Source organism: Macaca mulatta, chromosome 2 (assembly GCF_049350105.2).
Source record: "Macaca mulatta isolate MMU2019108-1 chromosome 2, T2T-MMU8v2.0, whole genome shotgun sequence".
Classification (NCBI taxonomy): Eukaryota; Metazoa; Chordata; class Mammalia; order Primates; family Cercopithecidae; genus Macaca; species Macaca mulatta.
Genome location: NC_133407.1, coordinates 35,132,934 through 35,157,788, shown reverse-complemented (window position 1 = coordinate 35,157,788; position 24,855 = coordinate 35,132,934). Strand labels below are relative to the sequence as shown.

The window sequence follows — 24,855 nt, the reverse complement described above, 5'->3', positions numbered from 1 at the left end:
AATAGGAAGGCCATACTTTCTCTCTAAAGTGCTTTATAACATGTGGAGGTGGTTATCCCTTACATGAGACAACATATTTTTATCTATCTTTAAGCATGGGTACTCCCTAAGTATTTCTTTATCTTAGTTGTAAGGTAGATGTATTCAGAAACGCATCATGAGACGAAGAAAATACTCTTTGTCCATTAATTTACTCATGCATTACTTACTAAAAATAATTACCAGGCTCCTGCCATATGCCAGACACTTTTGTAGACACAAGAGGATACAGAGATGAGCAACACCTTTACCATTTTTGGTGACAGTTAAGCACCCATCTAAAAAGTTGTCTTTAGTATGTGCCAAAAAGTGTAACTCTCATTCCCCCCACACCCCCGCCGCGATATGACCGCTCCACCGTAGAGTAGAGATGGAGACCAAGCACTTGAAGATCTAAATCAAGTGTCCCCAGGAGCCCAGTTGAACGACAAAGCTGAGCAGAAAGCCCAGACTGTGGGCGCGGCAGGACTATGGAGAGCGCCGCCGCCAAGGCCTGGGCGGGGCCCTGAGCTCGGGTTCCCGGGGCAATGTTTGTCTTCGCTAGCAACCCCCAGGGGGCGCTCGCGCGGAGGTTTCGGAACTAGTCTCTTGCCGGGTTGCTGGGTGCATGGGTTTCGTCAGAAGGTGGAAATCTCTCTGTGAGAAGCTGCCATCTCCCCGCCACCCGCTCATCCCCGTGTCTTTCTGCCATCCTCCTTTCCTTCCTCCCTCGCTCCACTCCACTCCCTCCCTCTTTCTTCAGTACCCTCCTCTTTACTCTCTGAGTTAACTGAGAGCCGACCTGCCACCTCCAACATTTTCACCCTCTTCCCCCACCCCCATCACCGAGAATGGAGTCAGGGTTTCCGGAGAGACCAAACTCTGCTCTCAGCACCTTTCCCAGCCGCTGCTGCTAAACTGACCTCGGAGAACGAGAGGGGAAGGAGGTGCGACGCCCCTTACACCACTACGTAACTACACCACCAACCACCTCCACTTCAAAGTCGGATTTTGCATCCTGGGGGCGGGACAGACCTGGTCCCGGGCTGAATTCTCTCTCCACTCTTCGAGGTTGGCACACCCAGGTAAGGAAATGCCAACTCCTCATTCCTGTGTTCCTGGGGCGCTGCGATTGCAAAGTCTGTTGGGGCTGCTGTATAGCAAGACCAACTTTTGAGATGCACTGCTTCTCGCTCACATTTGCTTGTTTGTCCTTGCTGTTGTTGTTTTAAAAAGCAGCAGCAAGCAACGTCTTTAATCTGAAGGAACTTCCATCCCTTACCTCTCGCCTTCTGACATCCACCCAACTCGCCCAGGTTGGGTGGGGCGAATGGAGTTGGGGAGAAAGACCGCGGAGGGGAGGGGACAGCAGGGCGCGGGTGAGGAGCAGGTCAGGGAAGTCCCGAAGGCGGAAGACGGGGTACCGCTTTCAAAATCGGGGAAGGGGAGGGGCAGGGAGTTCTGGCTGAAGTTGCAGCTTCTTCTCTGACAGTGAGAAACCTGTGGGACATTGTAGTCCCTTCCAATCGCTTGACCTGGCTGCGGTTGGATTCAACCTCTCAACCTCCTCCCCCACACTTCTTACAATGAGGTTCTAATAATGTTTAGTTGCCTCTGGGACTCTCAGTGTTAAAAACTAAGGAATAGGCTTGCAAGTGCTTTGATTCAACCCAGTCCTTCAGCGCTTCCTCCTCTGTTGAATAAAATAGCCAGGGGGAAAGGGGGACGGGGGACGGCGGACGGGGGACGGGACTAGAGGGACCACTGAAACCAACCCACAGCTGAGTAAGTTCACGACCCCGCGTGGTATCACAGACACACGAGAACTGTTAGGGCTGAATCCAGTGGAGACAATTAGGAGGTGGTCCACGCCAAGTCAAGTGAGTGCTGATTATCATCCGGTGAGGAGCTGGCTAAACCCTGATGAAAAATGTTCCTCCTTTATCTTGGAGTAGGTGGGCTTTAAGACCCTATTTCCCATTCTATGTTCCAAATCTGACCGCGCCCCCGGGGCGCCCTAGGGCGCTTTGGAGGACTGGCTTTCAGCCCCAGAACCTGCCAGGCTCCAGGGAAAATTCACAGGCGGCAGAGATGATCCAAGGGGCGCAAACTTATGAAGGGCTTGATGTGGGGGGTTGGGAAGTGGAGGGGGGAAAGGTGAGCAGAGTAAAGCGATGGCGGGCTGGGGAAGGGAGAGTGCTCTGGGAAGCTTTGCAAGAGAAACATCTGAGAACCTCTCCCTCCCTCTCCACACACACACACACACACACACACACACACACACTCTCACAGGATTTCAGTGACTTGTGGGAAAAGGTGCCTCAGCACCTTTACATCCTGTATTCAAAACTATGCAAAACCAACTCTTCATCCTCTTGCTGCTTTGCCAGGGATTTTAAAAGCACTGTTACGGTTTTTCCTGGCTCACTTGGTTTTGTTTCCTGAACAGCCCTTTTGAGCCGTCCAAAGTACTTTAATGTGTTCTCTTTAAATGAAGCTAAACCCTGCTCATTCACGCACTCGCACGCGCGCGCGCGCGCGCACACACACACACACACACACACACACACACAATTACCTTAACTTCAAATAAAGTGTTCTTTTCTCCCTACCCTTCTATTCCCTTAACAATCCCTATTCTCAAAGGCCTTTGTGTTTTATTTTCTGCTTTATATCAAAACAAACAAAAAAAGAAACACCCACTTTCCTATGACATAGGTGTTTTGAATCCATGCCAATTTTTGTAGTTAGTATGCACTGGTTAAACCACATAGCATATCCTCCCAAAAGCCAAAGGCAAGCAAAAACTTAATTTGATGCCCTTCAAGTTTAGGAAGGTCCCATTTCTTTTTATTAACCAAAAGATAAGATGAAGCTCAGCATGGCTATGGCTGTGATTAGATAACTTCTGATATTTTCATTTCCCTTACTGAGCTGCTGCTTCTAGGCTGAACTCATTTTATTCCCATTTTTAAAGAGAGACTGACAAAGTCACTCTGGCAGGTCAAGACTCAGAGTTAGTCAAAGGTTCTCACATGTAGAGAGGTGCATAAAATAGAGGGAGGGTTGGAAAATGCAGTCAGAACACCTGTGTTAATAGTGCCTACTAATAAAGGCCAACATTTTCTCAATTATCTCTCGTGGGAAGATTCTTATGGTTTTAGAGGATCAAACTCAAAACACATCAGAATGAGGTGATTTTTCCATTAACATTACATAAAAGGATATATTGGTCTATAGCAATAGTAGATGTTTAATCCTGGGCAGTTTTGTAGGATTGTGTGAGAAGAGATTGCCTGTAATGGAACCAAACCTCTACTTATGCGTTAACAAGTAAAAACTCCCATGGTCATCAAACTTATGCCTTTCTTGTGAGTGGTCAGCCTTGTTTTTATTCTCCCGGACACAGGCCCAGCATATTTGACTGGGAGAAGGCACAGATAGGGTACAGTGACTTCCCAGTGTGAGATAGTTGCTTTACTAGAATTTCTTTGAAAATAGTTGCTCTGAGTTGTTTCTTAACTGTAAAAAGAAATTAAAAGACTTCCTGTTTATCTCCAGGTCTCCAGTAGCAACATGACATTTTGCTTGAATTACTGGTTTGTCTTAAGGGGCCCCTAGTTTTAGAGGTTTTAATTAAAAGGTGTTTGTTCTAAAGTATATCTTAATCTGTTTGTGTATTTCTAATTAAAAATACCTCATTTCAGTTAGTAGGAAGTAAAGATGTTATCTGTTTATAGAGAAGTTTTATGTAATATTCAAAAAAAATAGAAAAAGGCTTTGATTCTTTTTAATAATTAGATGATTTGACCCCATTATTATGACTTAAAGCCTTGAGATTATACTGACTAGAGGAAACAATCACAGACCAAAAAATGGGTGAATGATGGAATCTTTATTCTCATATGCATTTGAATGTTTTGGAATTAATACTGAACACATTTATAAGATTTGCACCATGCTTTCTTCTGACTTCACTTTGAAAATTATTTGAACTGTAACACCATAGACCATTATGTTACCTTTATCCACATAAAGAAAGGATCTTTTCATTTAGAGACTAACTTATTGAAGATGAGCAGTCGGTGTTGTGTGTAATCAGTGCCGCACATTTTCAGAGTGTGCTGAATCCAGAACAAAGAATGATGATATCAACTTGGCTAATTGGGTAAAAGTCTCTACACTAGTTGGGAAAAATCACTTCATGCATCTTTGTATTTTTAAATCAGTGATGTGCAAGAAGATCTGTATTCCATGCACTTTAAAGAGAGAAAGAGCTAAATTTGTGTTCCATATTTTATCTTTTCATTTTTGTCTTGTTAATATTTTAAAAGAAAAACAAAAACCCCTGCAGATCCATGCAGTAACCCAAAGTCATATTTCCTTGGCAACAGTAGCCAGTATACTAGATTCACAAAACATCAAAATAGAAAAATTTAAATGCATTCAAAATAAAATGTCACATAGTTCAAGACCATTCTTTGGTGCATTAAAACTGATCTTCCAACATATAATAATAGAGTTGCCTTTCTCCTGACTGAATGTAGATGGCAAAGAATATATTACTGATTTTAATTCTTTTTAAGATATCTCCAAAATCTTATAATATTTTATTTTGAAGGAAGCATATTACGATAATAATTTAGGTTGGGGTTACACTCCATTTTTTGGATAAAGTATTTATGTGAAGGTTGATGGTAAATCCAAAAATCAAGCACAATAAATGGGTTAGGTAAGATGCATTATCTTTTCTATGTCATTTGAAATAGACAGTCTATAGTAAGGCCTCAATTAGTGTTAAACTCAAGCAGTGAGTATCTCCTAAACTTGTGACTGCATGATAAAAACATAGCAGTGCCAACATATACTTTCAGGGTTCTTTTTTCTGTACTAGAAACTGCAGTTATGTGGGAGCTTTCTGTTTGCTGTATGAACGACTAAATATATGTGATATATTGTATATATTTTCTCCTAAATCGGCATATCCTGGGACATCCTTTATTTGTCTGCTGTATTCTTTGGAAACCCTCTTGAGAACCATCAGCTTTTAGCTCAGAAAATATTGAGGGTTGGAAGGCAAGTCTTGAAAATAAAGTGATAAGGATGCCTTCTTTGGGAAACTTTATTCCAGTAATATTATTTTAGTCATAGGGCTGGAAGGGGAGCCCATTTAAGCTGATCTGTGATGGACTCATCTCTAAACTGTGAACCGCAACTTTCAACAGTGCAATATTTATCCAATAAATGTGATTGAAATTGTACAAAGTCATTGTCTGCAGCCATCTCTGTGCATGTGCATGTTCTATGACTCTCAGAACTGGAAGAGAGCTTGGGGATCATCTATTGACTCTAGCAATTTAATTTGACAGATGTGGAAGCTAAAGCTCAAATAAGTGGCTTCTCAAAATCAGGAGACTCATTCAACAACCCTTCTGATTACTCACCTCATAAAGAAACTCAAGTTCCCTGGAGATAATTACAGTGGTGGCGCCAATCTCTGGCACCGTGTGCACTGCTGATCTTTATTAAGTATGAGTTAGGGATGATTGCGGGGGTGTCTCCCACCTCCATTAGAGTATTAGGAGGAGTAGGCTTGGGACTTATTACATTGCTGTCTCTTGGAGTCAGTGCAATATTTACCCAATAAATGTGATTGAATTTGTACAAAGTCATTGTCTGCAGCCATCTCTGTTAATGTGCATGTTCTGTAAAAAATTGCTCATGCATAGACTTAGCTTTCTATTTTAAATGTCACAACTGAGTCGATAAAGTAAACAAAGAGATTTTATGAGTGTTTATAGTTCCAGGAACACACAGGGGAATCCTTTATTCTGTTTTAAATTAAAACTTCATTCAAAGAGAACAAACTTTCTTAAATGTTGCTTTTACATCTTTGGCTCAGATTACAGTATTTCTAACTTTGTTTTCCTTATTAGGAAACTAGAGAAATTTCTCCTTGGAAATGTCAGGGGGAAAATACAGTATTTCGGATTAACTCTAGAAACCTCAGGTTTAAGGTTTATTGACCAGAAGACCTCTTTCTTATCCAAAATATCCAAAACCTCTGTAGGGCAATTCATTGCACCTTGAGATGGAGGAGCAGCAAAATCAGGCTGGCAGGGGTCCAGGGCAGGGCAAGCCCTAGGAGCTGATGAGTCTAGAAGGATGAACTAGAGGGAGCTGGCATTAGAATGGACAATCGCTAGAGGGCGCCAGAGCACCGGCGGAGTCCACCTCCGGGACCCATAAGCAGGGCTTCTAGGATAAGGAACGGAGTTTGACCCAACCCCAAGACGTGGCCTGGGGGTATTGGTTTTCCCAGGTGCATCTAACCCTCCCGCCTGGATTGCCTCGCTGCAGAGAGGGGACAAAAGGTTTTGCCCTGAGCATCTGGTGGTCTCTTCCGGTGCCTGGTTAGCTTGCTCCGTGACTGGGCAGTCTGACTGCTCTCAAAACTCCTCGTGACAGGCCTTTTTGGGGTCTGATTGCCCTTTGTTTCCTTACATTTGGACCTGTTATCAGAAGAACTCTGAATCCAGAAATACCTGGTTTAAATCTGGGCTACAGTTTTCAAGATACAGGTATTTGGGTGAATCACTTAACCGGAGTATTAGGATCTGGAAAATGGGGCTAGTATTTGTTGTAAATGTGAGGCGTTTAGAAGCGTCTGACATTTTAGTGGATAGATAAATGCTACTTCCTGTGCCCATTCTCTTGGGAGTTCTCCCCAAACTTCATCCTTTTCTTTTTTAAATAATAATAATATCTTTTACTTAACACAATATTTAAAAAATCAACATGTAATCAATATAGAGATTATTGAGATATTTTACATTCTTCTTTTCTAGTACTAAATTTTTGAAATCTAGCATGTATTTTTATACTTATAGCACATTTTAATTGAGATTTGCCACATTTTAAGTGCTTAATGCTCCTATGTGGCTAGTGGCTACCTTACTGAAAGTGCAGATCTGTAAGAAGAGAAAAATTACTTTCACCATTTTTCGTTTTTGTTAAAGGTTAGCAATAACATATACAATGCCTGGCATACAATAGGAGCTTAACACGGGTTCACTGTGATTATTATTTGCTATCACCATTTTATTTTTAAATGGGCCTCTTCCCCCATCTCTTATCCCTTTCCCCATCTCTTACCCCTCCCTGCTCAGCAGAGGAGTCTCATTCATCTATCTGTTGAATAATAATTGGTCGCAGCATTTATGTCAAAAGCTGTGGGAGGCACTGGGGATAAACATAAAAACTTGAGGGGCAGGCAGACAGGTGAAAAGAAACATTGAAACTGTGGTGTTAAGTGTGAGGAGAAAGATGAACAAATGATGCTGGGTAAGAGATAAAGGAGACATTTGGTTTGTCTCAAAGGGCCTGGGCCTTTATAAGTCCTGTTACACTAAGGTGATTTTCCTCTCCCTGTATTTCAAGGAAGCAGGTGTACAGAAGGTAATTTTGAGGGAGAAGTGGAAGGGTGGCGTCTCATTCAGCAGGCAATTTGGTTAATATATATTCTTTTTTTTTTTTTTTTGAGACGGAGTCTCGCTCTGTCGCCCAGGCTGGAGTGCAGTGGCGGGATCTTGGCTCACTGCAAGCTCCGCCTCCCGGGTTTACGCCATTCTCCTGCCTTAGCCTCCCCAGTAGCTGGGACTATAGGCGCCCGCCACCTTGCCCGGCTAGTTTTTTGTATTTTTTTAGTAGAGACGGGGTTGGTTTATATATATTCTTAACAGAGCTAATAGAGATTCTCAAATCTAATCAACTGGCACCATGCCCATGTATGTGGTAATTTCATCAATATCATGAAATAAATGCCTAAATAATTGACTTAATTCGTTTAAACAGAAAATGATTTGGAAGAAAATGTAGTAGAAACATAACCAAGAAACTTTACCATTAAATGATGGGCTTGAAACAATCTAAATAAGAGCTCTGTTTTAAAAATATTGAAAGGTGTGTTTCACACAAATATCCACAAAAATGAAAAATAATAAGGGCAATAGAATGGCCAAAAACAATGCTTTATCATTATAATTAAAGACAGAGAAGGCTTTTAATATGTTAGCAGCCACAAGCGTCGCAAGATGACTGAGGTGATGTCTTTGTTATCTTTGGAGCAGTTGATTCAACAGGTAACTTAGAGACATAAATCTCAGTGTCAAAATGGAAAAGTCAAGGAGTTTTGCACCCGACATTGTGCTAATGTGAAACCAGGGGTGGATACCTTTGATCATGTGTGTTAACGTTATCTGGCCAGGTAGACTGCAGAGCTCCTGAGAAGCCATGGTCAGATTTCTTTTGCTTGGTGCCATTTATGTCCTGTGACTTGACTGATGGCGAATCATGTTGGAGAAAAGGTGTGATAAGAGGAAAAGAGTGGAAATAGTTGATTTTTTGGCAACTAATAACACTCATGATAGCTCCTAACCTGATTTAATTTTAAAAAGATGGGAAAATAAATGCCTCTTATGGAATAAGAGAATGTGAGAACTTGGCAATCCCATAAAATTATGCACGCCCCTCCCATTTTCCGGATAAGAAAAAAGAGACTCAGCAAGGTGAAATGACTTACTCAAGCTCGTTGGTGGCCGAGGTACAGCAGTGAGAATAAAGGCTTCCTCACTCCTGGTCCTGTGTTCCTCTCTGGCCCATGCCACACCGCACTCCCCTTTCCTCTCCACTTCATGCTTCAAGGGGTCAGGACTCTCTGTCTTGCTCACAACTGAACCCCAAACAGGGCTAGGTACCTAGCAGTTGCTCAAGAACTTTCGATTGACTGAATGAACTAAGCTGTTTCTTTCTTCCTCACGCCTATCAGGAAATGTGCCAAGAAATTAATGGGTTGCAATGCAGTTTGATAAAGACAAATATTTGTTAAGTTTTGTTGTGATAAGGGCTTAAACTTTAAAAGTAAATATACTTAGCTTGAACACTAGCTCTGACACTTAATAGCTGTTTTGCTTTGGGGAAATTACTAAACCTTTCTGTCTTATTTCCTCATTTGTAAAAAAAATGGAGATTAAACCATATATATAAGGTAGAAGATAGGCCTTGACTCATCATATGTATACACTAAATATTTTGTTCCTACTTTCCCAACCTTGCTCTCCATCCTTCCTGAGAAGATTTAAAGTTAGATATAGTACTTTTTTTAAAAAGTAATTTTAATTTATTTTAGATAATATGCATTTATCTTGCAGAAAAATGAAATTATTTAATTATATAAATATAAATACACAGGTCACTAAGAGTATATATTCTGTGGGTTAGATATTATTAGTACTGTTTTATAAATAATTTGGTCAATGTCAAAGCACTGGCAACTTGGGAGGAAGAGGAACCAAATTTAGGGTATTCCTATTCCAATTCCAAGACCAGGGCGCATTTATCCAGTCCATGCTTCATATGATCTTTGTTTCTTGGGCTTGGATTCTCCAAGTTGAAGTTAATTTTCTTTATCATATCCTCTTATGGCCTGGCTATGCTTCAGCCCCTGCATTGTGTTCCTTGTTAAATGGTTATTCATAGATATGACCATGTCTGTAGCATGTTGCAAGCTTTTCCAAGTAGCAGCTGTATATCACACTTCTTGATATGACTCCAGAGAACCTAGAACTTTTTTGGCCCATAGGATACTCCCTCTGTCACTCTGGGTGCATCTCCATTCCTGCAAATATCCTGCATCCAGGCAAAGCATGCTTTTAACTTACTCAAAATCTATTCTACACCTGCTCTCATTTATTAAAAATATTCTTATTATATTTTGATTATTGACTCTTTATCATATAATCCAAATTAACATATGAAGTTATATAGACATATTACCACTGCACATAGTTGTATCTGTACTACAACATATATTGTACTTCATGAAAAATTTATAAGATTTTTTCAAGGATTATTTTGACTATGTGTGTGTTGTAGTTTATGCATTAACTTTAAATCATAGTCCTCACCTCAAATGTGCTCCATTATATTTGCAAGACTATTATATGTGTTGTATATAGGTAGGTAAGATTGTTTATTGGCGAATGGCGTAAATTTTAAGTGAGGAATTCCTAGGTTTGAATTTCAGCCCTGCTTAACCTGTTGAAGCTCAGTTTTCACAGATATAAAATGAGAATAATGATTGTGTCTATGTGGTAGGCTGGTTGTGAAGCTTGCTGTCACTTGGAAATTACTGAAATTGCAACCTTTATTTGCTGGTGGCATCTCTCACCAACTAGAGGCTTATTAGTAATTAATCACCCTAATGGTAGTGGTTTGCTGTGTTGCAAGGGAACTGTGAAAATTAGAAGTGTGTTTATGAAGGTACGGTAGATATCAACAACAAAATGTATGCTTTTCATAGCTACTGAATCATTTACCCTTCTCCCTTTTCTCCCCTCCTCTCTCTCTGTTCCTACTCACAAATTTTATGCCCAGCCACAAAAGGTGACTCAAGGGTTATGCTGGAGTTTCTCTAAGATAAAACTTCCTCTGTTTCTGATGGTTCCAGGTTCATTTCAAATGAAAGGTGTGTTTAGTACTGGCCCCAGGAACACAACCAGAATACAAAATCAGTCATTCCACCCTACAAGACTAGCAGCAGAAATTTATTGTATTTGACTTTGTTTCCCCTGCCCTTGTCCCAAAAGGATCTTAGGTTGCCAGCATCAGACAACGTATTGGGTATCTCTCTGTTATGAAAGTCTAAAATGTTACTGGCATAAAATACTATCTTCAAGCCATGGTTCTCAAACTTGAGGATGAATCAGAATCTCAGAATCTCCTGGAGGGCTCGTTAAAACCCAGAGTGATGGGCCCTTCCTGTGGAATTTCTTACTCAGTGGGTCTAGGGTAGGAGTTAAATAATTTGATTTCTAACAACTTCTAAAGGTGATACTGATGCTACTAGTTTGGACACCACACTTTGGGAACCAATGCCTTAAATATTTACCTTATATAGACAAGCCATGAATTTTCTCTCTGTGGTATCACTGAGAACAGCATTAGTGGTAAAGAAAGGGATCTGGCATTTACTGAGCACCTGTGACATTTGCCATCTGCCAGGTACCTTACGGGGCACTTTATACACATTATTCTATTTAAGCCTCACAGCCACCCTGTCAATCAGTTTATGATTATTTATTGAAACCTTATCATGCATCATGTAATGTGCTGGGATAGGCTTTGGTAATGTGGGATGAACAAAACAGACATAATCCTGACCTTCTGGATATTATGTTTCAGCAAGGAAGACATGCTTGAGCAAATAATTATAAGGGTGATTAGCCTGATGTATAAAAAATGGAAGACTAGAGAGGCCAAGTAAATTGGCTGTGATTACACAGCAAGTGGGAGACAGAGGAGACAAATAAAACCCTTAAAAACCATTTTGCTCCAAATGTAGAGTCCTTCCACTAAAACACAGGTGCTCAGACTTTTATCCACAGGGTGCTTTACACTCTTAATAATTATTGAAGACCCCAGGGCCAGGCGCGATGGCTCACACCTGTAATGCTAACCCTTTGGGAGGTCAAAGTGGGCAGATCACTTGAGGTCAGGAGTTTGAGACCAGACTGGCCAACATGGTGAAACCCCATCTCTACTAAAAATACAAAAATTAGCCCAGCATGATGGTGTGCGCCTGTAATTCCAGCTACTCGGGTGGCTGAGGCAGGAGAATCTCTTGAAGCTAGGAGGCAGAGGTTGCAGTGAGCTGAGATCACACTGCAGCACTCCAGCCTGAGCAACAGAGCAAGACTGTGTCTCAAAAACAAACAAACAAACAAACTGAAGACCCCAAAGAGCTTTTGTTCATGTGTATTAAATCTATCAATATTTACTGTATTAGAAATTAAAACAAAGCAGTTTACCCTTTAAGAACTGCTGTACCAGACCCATGCTGCAAATAGTAACATCTTTTCTAGACTCTGAACCTGAATATGTTTTGATAATTTTTGTAGCCATCAAAGATGAGAAACTTCTCATCTCCTCCTAAACATTTTTTTTTTTTAAAATCCAAGGGCTTCTTTTAAGCTTTAGCCTGTATGTCTTGTGATGGTGACTTGCTAAATAAAAGGCTGATCCACTTTGGAACTGTCTTTTGATATATTTAAATCTTTATTTATTTTAAAAAGCAACAATTAAAGTATCAATCACGGCCCAAACTAAGATGTAGTGGCTTTATTATCCCTTGAAGGATGTAGCTGAAGGCATTTTGGAAGATAATAGCTCATAAAAGTTTGTGAGCAGCATTGTGTTTGAGTTCCTCTGGGTACACTGCACTGTAAGGGAAGCCCCAGAAAGCAGGCTGAGGGATCACTTCTGCTGCCTCGTTAAAGCAAGAGAAAAAAGATGAACAATTGGACTCAAGTGCTTGAGGCTTTTATATGATGTTGGCAGCTGAATCATGGGTTAACGATGGAAATACTGCCCTTTCCCCTCATTTTAATTAGTTATCTAATGGGAATGAGAAGTTCTATAGATATTTTCTCTTGGTGTGTAATGGTCCGTGGTTGTTCAGACACTTTGATGCTCTGGCTGACTCTGAATGCTTTATAGCATCATTAAGTTTAACTGAGTAAAATCAACTGAATCGGAGCTGATATAACTCAATGTGGTTCTCAATCGGTGATCAATGAACTCAGATTTCCTTTTATTTTCATGGAAACAAGTGAATGAAGGGGGCTGCTGCAGTGAGGTTAGAGTGATTATTTGGATATAGTGGATCCTTGGATAAGAAGTTAGAAAACAGGGAATCAAACAGTTATCTGACTGTTTGATCTTTTTGACACCAAACATGTAGATCACTGGTTTGCTGAACAACTTTTAAAATTTTTATCCAGATGTCTGACATCAGGCACAACTCACCACCAAATAAGTCAAAAAAGTGCAGATGATCGTTTGGCATTTTAGTAGAAGCTGAAATTCATTGTGAAGGATCTCTGCCAGCTGATCTCAGGCAGCATGGATTTTTTTTTTTTTTTTTGTATAGCATCTTTGGGTACAGGAAATATATTTCTGGAGAGAAGCACTTCCAGGAAGATCCAAGCATCAGTGATTGTACTGGCAAGTTGTTCCTGTTTTTTGTTTGTTTTTTTTTTTAATGTCACATCAGGCAGGAATCCATGCTGTCCCATGAGGGGCCACCTCCTGGGAACTCTTTGACCTGAGTTTCTTATTCTTTATAAAGTTGTGAGTTACTTGTCAAGAATTCTCAAATTTTGACTCAGTGGTCCCATGTGAACAATACATATTCTCACTCTAAATGATGAACCTGTTGGTTTCGCAGATTGCTAGGGCTGTTTTAAGAACTCCTTTTCTCTAAAGCAGGCACAAACAGGGAATATAGGTGGGCCTCCTTGTTCCTTACTTACCTACCCCTGCCCAGGGAATGAATGGGCTCAGGGAAGACCAGACCTGCCTTCTGATCCTACATGTCCATGTCTGCCCTGTATTTGATTTGCCAGCCAAGCTAAGCAGTCTGGAAATAGACTTGCTGTCCTCAGCAGAAATGATTGACAGCTATTTTCTATGGGGTGGAATAATAGGGACCTGCCTAAACCCATGGGAACATCATCTTTCCTATGCTGGGGAGAAGAGATAATATCCAATTTGGGAGGCCTGGTGCTTGGTTACTTAGATCGAAACTTCTATTCCACTTTGCTTGGATGATCAGAAACAGTTCTATTTGTGATTCCGATTCCCTTCTTGTGTTTTATGAATACTTCCAATAGCTGGTAACAAAGTTTACTTCCTAAACTCCTTGTTCTGTGATTTCTGTCCTTTATATATACATTTTTAACTTCTATGAATGGGGAGGTTTGAGGTAAAATAAGATCTGATTAAGAGAAACTTGTAATCTACAGCTCAAAAAAGGTCATTGTCAAATGAGATCCAGTAGAGTAGGGATCAGCAATCTGTAGCTCATGTATCAACTGCAGTATGCACACTTTTTTTCATAAATAAAGTTTTGTAGAAATACTGTCATACCTGTTATTGCACATAGCTTCTTTGACCCTATAATGTCAGAGCTGAATAGTTGAAACAGCAATCATATGATGTGCACTGCCTGCTATCTGATTCTTGATAGAAAAAGTTAGCCAACCCCTGCATTTGGAGCATATTTTTATTTGACCATCTCCAGGAACCTATATAGGAAACATATATAGGTTTCAAAAAATCCAAGGGATTATTATTCTGAAATATGAACTATGGGCCAAATAGCTAAGTAGTAGAACTTTGTTGCTATGTATTGTGAGGATCTCGCACACAGTAGGTACTTGTGGCGTGAATAATTATATATTTCTAGATGAATGACTTATGGTGTGGGTTCCACTTACCCATTTATAAAATCAAAGTATTTTATTTAATCTCTAAGGATCCTTCTTGCATGACCATTCTACATAATATTAGCAAGAGAGGTGATGAGGCAAACGTAAACGCCTTTGATTCTCTGCATCTCAGTGTGCCAACGTGACAGCCACAGTCTCTTGAATCACCATCAGTCAGATTCATTTAGCATCAGCTGGAATTATTAGGCAGGTACAAAAAACATGACCATCTGCTGTCACAGTGCTATCAAGAATCTTACCTGGAGAGAAACAAGGGGATTTAAGAGTTGAGAGCATCAAAGTTATGCTTCGTGCTTGTTCTGAGTTGGCTTATGGAGGTGGAGTTGAAGAACATACTGTTTATTGTTTGTGTTCAGCAGCGTTTGAGATTTCCTCACGTGTGGGTGCAATCTTGGGCATGTTCCAGGTGTGCAGGGCTAGGGTTAACAGCATCCTGTGATGAGCTGCTGTGAGTGCCTTCACTCATGTACCAAAATCATAGGTGAAAATCACACTTCCACTGGTTTCCAGAGTTACTCTTTAGGGAGTTGGAGAGCTGTGGATGAATTGCTTGGTGGGGCTGAGATGATGGTGATCACCTAGCTCTTATTGTCCTCCTTGCATCCCCCAGGGAAAAAAAATGTAAACCATGTGATCCTGAAAGAAATGTTCATGCTCTGTGATATGAGTAGGGTAGCTGACTCCCAATTCAAAGCATATACTATGCCACCCTGCAGGAACCGGAGTTCCCACAGCCCCCCTTTTCTGAGAAGACAGCTGGGGTTTCTGTCCGCTGTCACAGATTTGACCCCATGGTCACAGATTTGACCATGGGGTTATCATTTACTAATTTAGACATTTTGGAGGGAGGCACGCTGGCTCTGCTGAGGTGTGAGCAGAGCCCCAGCCTCAGCCTCCACATCAGAATCCCAGGCTGCACCCAGAGTTTTCCTCTCAGGCACTCCAGCCTTCGGAGTGCTGGGATTCAGACGGAGCAGCCCTGCCTGCCTCCCATCTGTGGTAAGTAACTTACTCTCTATGGCAGGATGGGATGGCTGAGAGCAGGCAGGCAGTGAACAACCTGGGGCTGAGGAGGAGGAATGTCCTTCACAAACTCTTGGCTCCCATGTGCAGGACACAGGCTACTTTTTTCCATTTGGGAAGAGAAGGGTAAGAGGAACAGGATGGGGCTGACACTGGCATGATGCAGTTTGTGCTGCGTTCTGACTCTTGAACCTTCAGGTTCCAATTTGGAATTGGTTTGACTTTAATTTAGAGAGCGACGATGGTGGTGAGAATGTGCTTAATGAAGTGTCACAAGTTTGAATGGCCTTTCCCAGCTGACACAGGCTGTAGGGCTAGTGGGCACGGACAGATAGACAGACACAGGAATGTTGTATAAATAGACTTTTTCTGGTCCTCTTGGCTGAAGGGCAGCCTTTGTTCCTTTCTTTTTGTTTCTGACAGTTCTAATTCTTATTAGAACTTTTGAGAACCATTATTAAAAAAAAAAAAAAGCAGAGGGATTGCTTTTTGATCTGCAAATCAAAAGCATGAATTTGGCTAATATTACATTTCAGTAAAGTGGCATCATTGCGTCGAGGGAGAGCATTATGGTGAATTTTCCTGAATGCTGAGTTTTTTATCCGTTGCCTTTATTGTTCTGTTTTTAAAAGTAAATGGACAAACTGTAACTATATGATTGTAAACCTTTCCTATTCCTGTATATGTATATCTTTATATGTCTCAATAATGTATATCATCATTCATCAAATTTATTTTTCAGATGCATTTTGTCACAGATTGATGCAATACTGTACCTATTAATTTGAATCAAATGTATTTAAATTTTAATCTAAAACAATAGCTATATGACTATTTCTGCTACTCACCAAGGTGGGCTTAGATTTCATGTGCAATCAAGGTAAAGTCTTAGTGTAGAATTTTTTTTTAATAAGAGATGAGACTGTTTCTGCAGCTCGGAAGCGAAGATGCTAATATTTGGTCTCACAAAATTGGACATAATTTAAAACCTTAACACACTTTCTTGCCTGTTTTATTTGTAAATATTGTTCCTGGCTTTGAGAACTTCAGAGCTTTTCCTATTTTTTTTTTTTTGTTTGCTTCACAACTCCTTAGGAATGTGCAAATGTAAAGGTAATAAAGGAAAATCTTTTCAAGATAAAACATGATTCGTAAAGGTGACAGCCATGCCATATGTGAAGGGTGATTAACAGCTGCAGAGTCTGCAAACAGCTTTTTTAAAAAGTTCTTGATAAAGCAGAGTTTCCCATTATTTCATGTTTTGGTGGTTGCTCAAGTGCATCGCCCTGATTTTTCTAAGCTTCATTTTATTCTGTAGCAATCAAATCACTCTTCGGGTCCCAGCAGCGCTGTATTAGGGCTTGCTTAAATATTTCATGTATATCCCTGGTTATTCTTTCAATGATATTTTCAATTTCATGACAATGATGTGGTATATTAAAACCGTAATCTCCTCTAAAGCTCCTCATTTTATTTCTGTAGCATGAGTTTGGATAGGCAGATGTGAGAGCATCTCCAAGTCTTGCCCATTTGGAACTGGTTTGCTTTAATTTAGAGAGTTGTGATGGTGGTGGAAATGTGCTTAATGAAGTGTTACAAGTTTAAACGGTCTTTCCTAGCAGACACAGGCTGTAGAGCTGGTGGACACAGACAGACATAAAGATGAGGGGTGCTAGGGGAAGAAAGTCCCTACTTCAAAATTCAGTTGTCATTTTAGCAAAATAGGTTAATTCTAGAAAATGCATTTTCATGAAACTTAGTTGGCAAATTAATCAATCACTCTTCCTGATTAGCAAACCCCTGATAACTTGCTTTGCTTCTCCTCAGGAGTACAGAATAGTAGTTTTAAAATATTGTTCATGCCACAGTTCTCTTGGAGAATCTGCTAAAATTATGAACTCTCTCACCTGAAAAATCAAATTCACATAATTGTGTACATCTGATTTCGGGGGTTTATGGACATCCCTAAAGCATACACCTTCTTTTCCCATCAAGAACTCCTTCTTGGTCACAGCAATAGATGCCTTCTATGTGGTAAACTTCTTTTCAAAAAATATATACATTAACACTCACACACTGTGGCATTTCCATTAGAGGGAAAAGGGAGCAAATGGGGACGTCTTGGGTAGGCTGTTTTTTAGGATTACCACAAAGAGTTGTGCATTTGCCAAGGTTTGGGCATCCAACCTTCCTGTGTTGTCTGGGGGCACACTCTGAGTTGAGCATCTGGGTCTTCAGGGGTGAGCGGAGGAGGAGTGCTAGCAGCGCCTCAGGGAGTTGGCAGTGAGGGAGGCATGGCTGTATGCCAATGAGTATCCTCAAAGGTTCTCCCCTGCCCCCACCCCATGGAGCCTCTGAGCCCTGATTCCCTGTTGGGCTGCCCAGGAAGCTGGTGGGCTGAGCATGTCATGTGATGCCTTGGCACTAATAAGAGGAGAAGGCCTCTCACTGTAACTCCTGGTGGAGGGCCAGTGGCATCCCAGGCTTTTGCCCAAATGTCCTTGAGTTCTACACCCTGAGCCTTGAAATGCAGCTTTTCTGGGGCTGACTTCCCAGGATCGGTGGTGCTGTACTTGCAGGAGATGGTGTTTGCTGGCCAGTGAAGCACCAAGTCAGCAGTGAATGTGGTTCACACACAGCTTTATGCAGGTGCATCAACGAGCCTGGAACTAGGTGCCGGGTGCCCTCTAAGACACCAAGAGCTATTTTGGAAATAGAAAGGGAACGAGTATATAAAAATGGAAGATCCAGAAATACAAGGGTAAGACTTGTCCTTTGTTCCTTCTTTTCCTCTTTTTTCCATTTTCCCTACTCTTCTTTTCATCCTATCTTCTACTCCTTTTTTATCTTTCCTTCCATTTTCCTTTCCATCCTTCCTTTCTTCTATTCTTCTCTCCTTCTCTCTCCCCCCTTCTCCCATCTTCTCTTCTCCCATCTTCTCTCACTCCTCCCTTCTCATCTCCACTTTCTTCTCTTGTATCATTTCCTTTAGTCTTTTCTTCCTTTATATCCATCTGTTATTTCCTTACCGCCTTTCTTCAATTCAACAGACATTTTCAGTTGTTTATCAGGTACTGTTTCTTATTAGCTTGTGTGGAATTTTGTTTCCCTTTCCTTCACAACAGGTCTACCTTCCGGCTACTGAGGGACATTTTTGTCCCGCATCACCTTTCCCCTCCAGCTCCTTCTTTCTCCTTTGCTTGTCTTCCTTAGTCATGTGATCGGCTAGGATATATTGAACACCTACTGCATGCAATTTGCTGCCTTAGAGAAAAAAAATCTAAAATAGTGATGGACTTCACCCTCAGGAAGGTTAAAATTAAATTTAGGAATTGAGGTACACACATGTGAAAAGGCAATAATATGTAATAGTTACATGATGTCACCCAACAGGAATGTGAGATGATGCAAGACAGTGTGAACATGACTGCTAGATGAATGAAGGAGAAGCATTTTGAGTCCTGAGAATGGACCAATTTGTGAGATGGGTGGGTCTGAGAAAGACTTATAGAGAAGGAGTGTAAGCTAGGTTTCCAAATAGAATTTTAATATTCAGAGAGGAGAGAAAATTTCAATCCAGGAATTGATGTAAGTAAAAGTGCAGTGGTCTTTATTTTTGTTACCCCAGTTTTTCAAGGTAAAATTCCAGGGGAACCTGTTTTCCTCTCTCAGGGTTCCTCTGACTTCTTTACTCCTGGGCACTGCCATCTCCTCTTCAGTTTCCCCCAAATGCCATTTCTCTTCAGCTGGTGATGGGCTCAGGGGAGCCAACTAGTCTATCTCAGACCCATTCTTGATCAGTAGATTGGTCACTTTGTGTTGCAGGCAAAGACCTGCTGGCAGTGGAAAGCTAAGTTGAAGAGAGAATGTTGAAATGTAAGCCCTAGATTGGTAGTTGAAATTCCAGTCTTTAATTTTTGTAAGATCTTGGGTAAGCCAAAGCACGCCTCTAAGGCTAATGGTCTGACATGCTGGATATCTCAGAGAGCCTGGGAGTCAAGAATTTCATTTGGAATTCCTAGGTTAAGTGGTCTAGTATGATTGAGTTAAATCCAGGGTATGATACCTGGCATGCTAGTGAATTTTTGCTTGCTTTTTATTGCACAGCTCAGGATTGAAAGAATCTTAGAAGTTATCTTGTCTTTTACATGGTCCAATTATATAGGTCTGGAAAAGTCTCCCATTTTCTTACTCATGTACATTTAACCTGTGTCTTTGGATAGTTTCATAGCAAATATATGGTTATAAGCTGAAACGAATTCAAATCATATTGTTTCAATATTCCCAATCCATGGAGAAATATCTTATTTTCAGGTGCCTGAGAAGCCCCAATTCTAGGCTTCTGTCTGAATCTTTTGTGGAAATGACTTGCATAAAATCCAGCTGAGATGCTGTGTTGTCAGCCTAGCTGTAGAAGTTGAAGATTCTGTTTATTCCCTCTGAGGCTGGCATTTCTCTGTGATTGTTCCATTTGATCCCTTCAATGGCTTAGCCTCATCAGCATCATTGCTTCGGAGATATAGGTTGTTGAGGTCCCCTCTGCTTGTGACAAAAGTCCTCAAGTAAAGAAAACAATCCTTTTATCAAATATTTGCCGGCTGCTTAGGATACACATTTCTTAATTGGTACGTTTTGACCAATTATTGAAAAGTTTACATTCCGACATCATATCGTATATGATATATGTGTTGGGTGTGTGCATGTGTGAGTGTGTATGTCTAAGGAGTTAGAAGAAAGGACTCCTTTTCCTTCTAAGGGCAGCATTTGATTCTTAGAGTCTATTGGAGCTTTCCTTCCCTTCTTTTATCAGGTGAAACTTGGTTGAAAGGGTTTCCTTCTAGCAGAAAGGAAGGGGGAAGATATGCCTGCTGGTAAATGTAAGCCTCACTGTAAGCTCTCCTAGAATGCTGTTGTCAAAAGGAAATGTTGGTATTATTTTATTTAACTCTCTATGTTATAAACAAGAAAAACCTAAGCCCAGAGATGTGCAATAATTTGAGCCCAATTATCTTTGCAGCAGATTAAAGATAAACCAGGATCAGAGTCTAGCTTCTTTGACTCTCTGAAATAATTAGATGCAGAGAATCTTTGCACCCTATTATAAAAAATATGTTAGGCAAAGAATTCTATGAGAAATAAATTATATATTTGAGCAGCAGAATAAATCAAAGAGTTTGTTCCATGTTTAATTGGAAGTGATTTAACAGAAGTTAAAAAATGTTTTAAAAATAAGAGATAAAATTGTTTTTAAGAATATAGAGATATTTTACAAAAATAATAGCATCCATTTTTAAATATTCTTGGTTAAACAAAAGTCAAGTTTTTTCTACACGACTTTCTCCTAATATGATATAATGACTTTGGAAGTATATAATACAAAAATAATTAAAAGCTATCCAATTGCTCAAAAACATTAAATAACTATTTTTTTGAATGACAGAAGCCAAGAACACAATATATTAAAAGACAATAGAAATATAACCCTCCTTATATATACCAAGGAATGCAATTAAAACTATAATTAGGCTACATTTTCTACTCCCAAATGTCAATGTTAAAAAGAACAAAGAGAGAGATTAAAATAGTGTATATAGTTTAAAACATTTTAACAAAAACAGAAAGAAAAAGGAGAATGAAATAATCTGGATACTGAGGAGGAAAAAATTAAGTGTTCTAATCAACAAAGTCATAATTTCTAGCCCAAGCTTGGTAGTGCCTCTTTGTCTCCCTCCTCCTTCTCAGGTGACCCTAGCCCTTACCTCAGTCACTAGGAAAGTCAGGGAGCTTGTTCCCTGCCCTTCTCAGAAGCAGGATCTTGGAGAGATGAAGAGATGAGGAGTGGGGGTGGGAGGAGCATTGGGGAGGAGGAGGCTGGCCCAGGGGTCATTTGTTCTGTCCATGTCCCCTTAGGGAAAGGGTGCTCCATTCCTGGCTGTAGGCATATTCCCAGGGCCTTCCAGCCTGCAGCTATTGAAGGAGAGACTTTCTTTACAGAGCTGCGGACATGTCTTCCAAGGCTCTTCACTGGCAGCTGCCACTCTTAGAGCTCAGTTCCCTTTAGGATCCCTCAAGAAAGTGTAACATTCTCTATGTCATGGGAGAGTGGAGCAGGAGGAGTTTACTGATAATTGTGCACAATTTGGCTGAGCTTCAACTCAGACTTTGTTTTTTTCCCTCCTCTCAGAGTCATTACTGACAACCCCAAATACTTATTGATCACCTATATTGGTTGCATTGTTGTAAGCAGCATTATACGAAGTTAGGACCACAGGCTCTGGGGCTGCAATGCCTGGGTGCAAATCCAGGATCCACCACCTCTAGCTGTATGATCTTGGGCAAGTTATACCATCTCTTTGTGTCCCAGTGCCAGTATTTGTCAATATGGAATAATAATAATAATACTAGTTCTCCACTCATAGGTTGTTGTGAGGTTATTAAATGAGAAGGGACTTAAAACATTTTGAGTAGTGCCTGACATTGAATAATTATTCCCAAAATGTTAGCAATTATTATATTATTCTAAAATACTAGGCAAGGGTGTGATAATATTAAGAAGTATAAAATACCATCTTTACATTGGGAGAATTATGGTGTAATCTGGGAAACTGGACACTTTTTAATTATGAAAAAAAAGTTGACCTTGGCTCTCATAATTAGTAAATGAAGAGTTGTGATGTCTGAAGATATATCATCACGCCTTCCTGCTGCTGTCTGTTGGTTAGGGATGAGCAGAGGTTTCCTGTTTGTTTGTTTGTTGGTTTTTTTTTTTTTTTTTTTTTTTGAGATGGAGTCTCGCTCTGTCGCCCAGGCTGGAGTGCAGTGGCCGGATCTCGGCTCACTACAAGCTCCGCCTCCCGGGTTTACGCCATTCTCCTGCCTCAGCCTCCCGAGTAGCTGGGACTACAGGCGCCCGCCACCTCACCAGGCTAGTTTTTTGTATTTTTTAGTAGAGACGGGGTTTCACCGTGTTAGCCAGGATGGTCTCGATCTCCTGACCTCGTGATCCGCCCGTCTCGGCCTCCCAAAGTGCTGGGATTACAGGCTTGAGCCACCGCGCCCGGCCGGTTTCCTGTTTCCCAATAAAGCGTAAAGCATGTAGTCAATGTAATGACTTCCAGACCCTAGTCCTCTGAGAAATCCTCCTTGTGTTGTATTCACTCCTAAAAACAACAACAACAACAACAAAAAAACAAAATAAAACCTATGGTTATTCAGGTATAATTCAATGTAATTGCCTAAATAAATACAAGATACATGAGTTCTTTTTATTTTTTTTTATTTTTGAGATGGAGCCTTGCTCTGTCACCCAGGCTGGAGTGCAATGGTGTGATCTTGGTTCACTGCAACCACCGCCTCTGGGGTCCAAGTAATTCTCCTACCTCAGCCTCCTGAGTAGCTGGGATGACAGGCATCCACCCCCATGCCTGGCTAATTTCTGTATTTTTAGTAGAGATGGGGTTTCACCATGTTGACCAGGCTGGTCTCGAACTCCTGACCTCAGCTGATCCACTCACCTCAGCCTCCCAAAGTGCTGGGATTACAGGCATGAGCCACTGTGCCCAGCCAAGATACATGAATTCTTAAATATGCCGCCGTTATTAGGACCTTCTCTTTGGTGGTTGTCTTTTTAGTATCCTGAAGAAATGTAAAGGAGACCACCTGACTAGCAGACTCTTGGTTTATTAATGTCATAGTACTCAGATGCCATGGAAGCTAGTGTTCAGATATATCTTAGAATGAAGCATCCATGCTCCAGGTAAGTCCCTTTTCTTACTGCATTATATCAATCTTCTCAGTTTAATTTTCTTGTCAGCTTAGGTATGTCAAGGGTAGAATCAGAGGAAGGACTTCCCACCATTGCCATCTTACCTGCTAATTTCTATTTGCCCAGGAGTCTCTTGATGGCTTTCACAGCTTGTGTCTATAAGTTGAGCTCAGGTTCTGCCCACCCACGCCCAGTACCACCTACAGCAAGGATCAGCACACTGTGACCAAGGGGCCAAATCTAGTACCACCTTTTTATTAAAAAGGTGGCTGGGTGCAGTGGTTCATATCTGTAATCCCAACATTTTGGGAGGCCAAGGTGGTCGGATCACTTGAAGCCAGGAGTTTGAGACCAACCTGGCCAACATGGTGAAACCCCATCTCTACTAAAAGTATAAAAGTTAGCCAGGCGTCGTGACACATGCCTGTAATACTAGCTACTCAGGAGTTTGAGGCAGGATAATCTCTTAAATCTGGGAGACAGAAGTTGCAGTGAGCGGAGATCGCACCACTGGACTCCAGCCTGGGCTACAGAGCAAGACTGTCTTAAAAAAAAAAAAAAAAAAAAGCAAAAGAAAGCTTTATTGGAATACAAGGGTATAGATCCATGACTTTATATATTGCCTGTGGCTGCTTTTGTGCTACAATGGCAAAATTGAATAGTTGTGACAGGGACCATATGGGCCCCAAAGCCTAAAAAATGTACTACCTGTCCCTTTATAGAAAAAGTTTGCTGACCTGTGACCTAAGGATTAGACATGCCAGTCCCATAAAGGAACAGAAAGAAGTCTTCCCAAGGCAATACAGGGGGCAGAAATCACCAAGGTTCTACAGAAAGGGAAATTCAGAATATGAAAGGATAAGATGAGAGTAATAAGGTTGGCTGTAGAACAAAGGGGAAGATGTATTAACTGGAACACTTGTGACACAGGCTCCTGTTGCTTAAGCTGTGGTATATGTTTCTTGTAATCCCAATTGAAATTGTCCCTCATAATATGATTTCATCACAGAAGTCACATGCAGTATTATAGTGGTGAAAAATGTTATGAGTTGCTTTGAAATGAATTCCTATTCTCTCATAGCTATTCTATGCGGGCTGTTTACAATTTCAGAACAAAACTAAACTGTCTTTTGGGATTTGACTTTGCTTTCTTAAATGATGATTCTGAACTAGGTGATTAGGGTTTCCCCTTCCCCAGCTACCAGAGCCTCCTCATTTCTTTGCAGGTACTAGGTTTTTCTGGGTCACCAGCCATATATGAAATGTCTCTAAGGAATGTACACGTGGCAATTGTTTGCCATTCCCTTTCCATCATTAAAAGGGCCACAAGGAAACTTAGCAATGGAGTGTGAAATCCAAGCTTTTTTACCAAGGAATCCTGTGCAAGAGCTCAGGAGCTACTTGTTTTCCATGTGTAGTTAATCCTATCTGTACAAAGAGGTTGTCAATCTGATCCCAGTTCTCTGCCAACTCGTTTTTGTGATTTTGAGCAAACCCCTCTCTAAAGCACAAGGGGATCGATCTGTGGGCCTGAGCTCTGGGACTCTTCTACTCAGCAGGCTGTTCACTGTGGCTCAGGAGTGCCTCCGTCGATGTAGGATGACTTTGCTAATTTTCACAAAGCCGCCCTATGGGCTAGCAGCAGGCCTATCCCTTCCTGTTTCTGAGCTTCAGTTTCACCAGCTCAGAAAAACGGAGGAG

At 40.9% G+C, this 24,855-nt stretch overlaps 1 protein-coding gene across 1 annotated transcript in view; it reads left to right on the top strand.

Annotated features, from left to right (window-relative positions):
- The first annotated feature begins 655 nt into the window (after positions 1–655).
- The window catches only part of CPNE4 (copine 4), a 504,635-nt gene continuing 480,435 nt past the window's right edge, over positions 656–24,855 (top strand). Inside the window, exon 1 of the mRNA XM_015132141.3 lies at positions 656–1,103. The gene's annotated coding sequence lies outside the window, so the exon portion shown is untranslated. The remainder of the gene's footprint in view (positions 1,104–24,855) is intronic.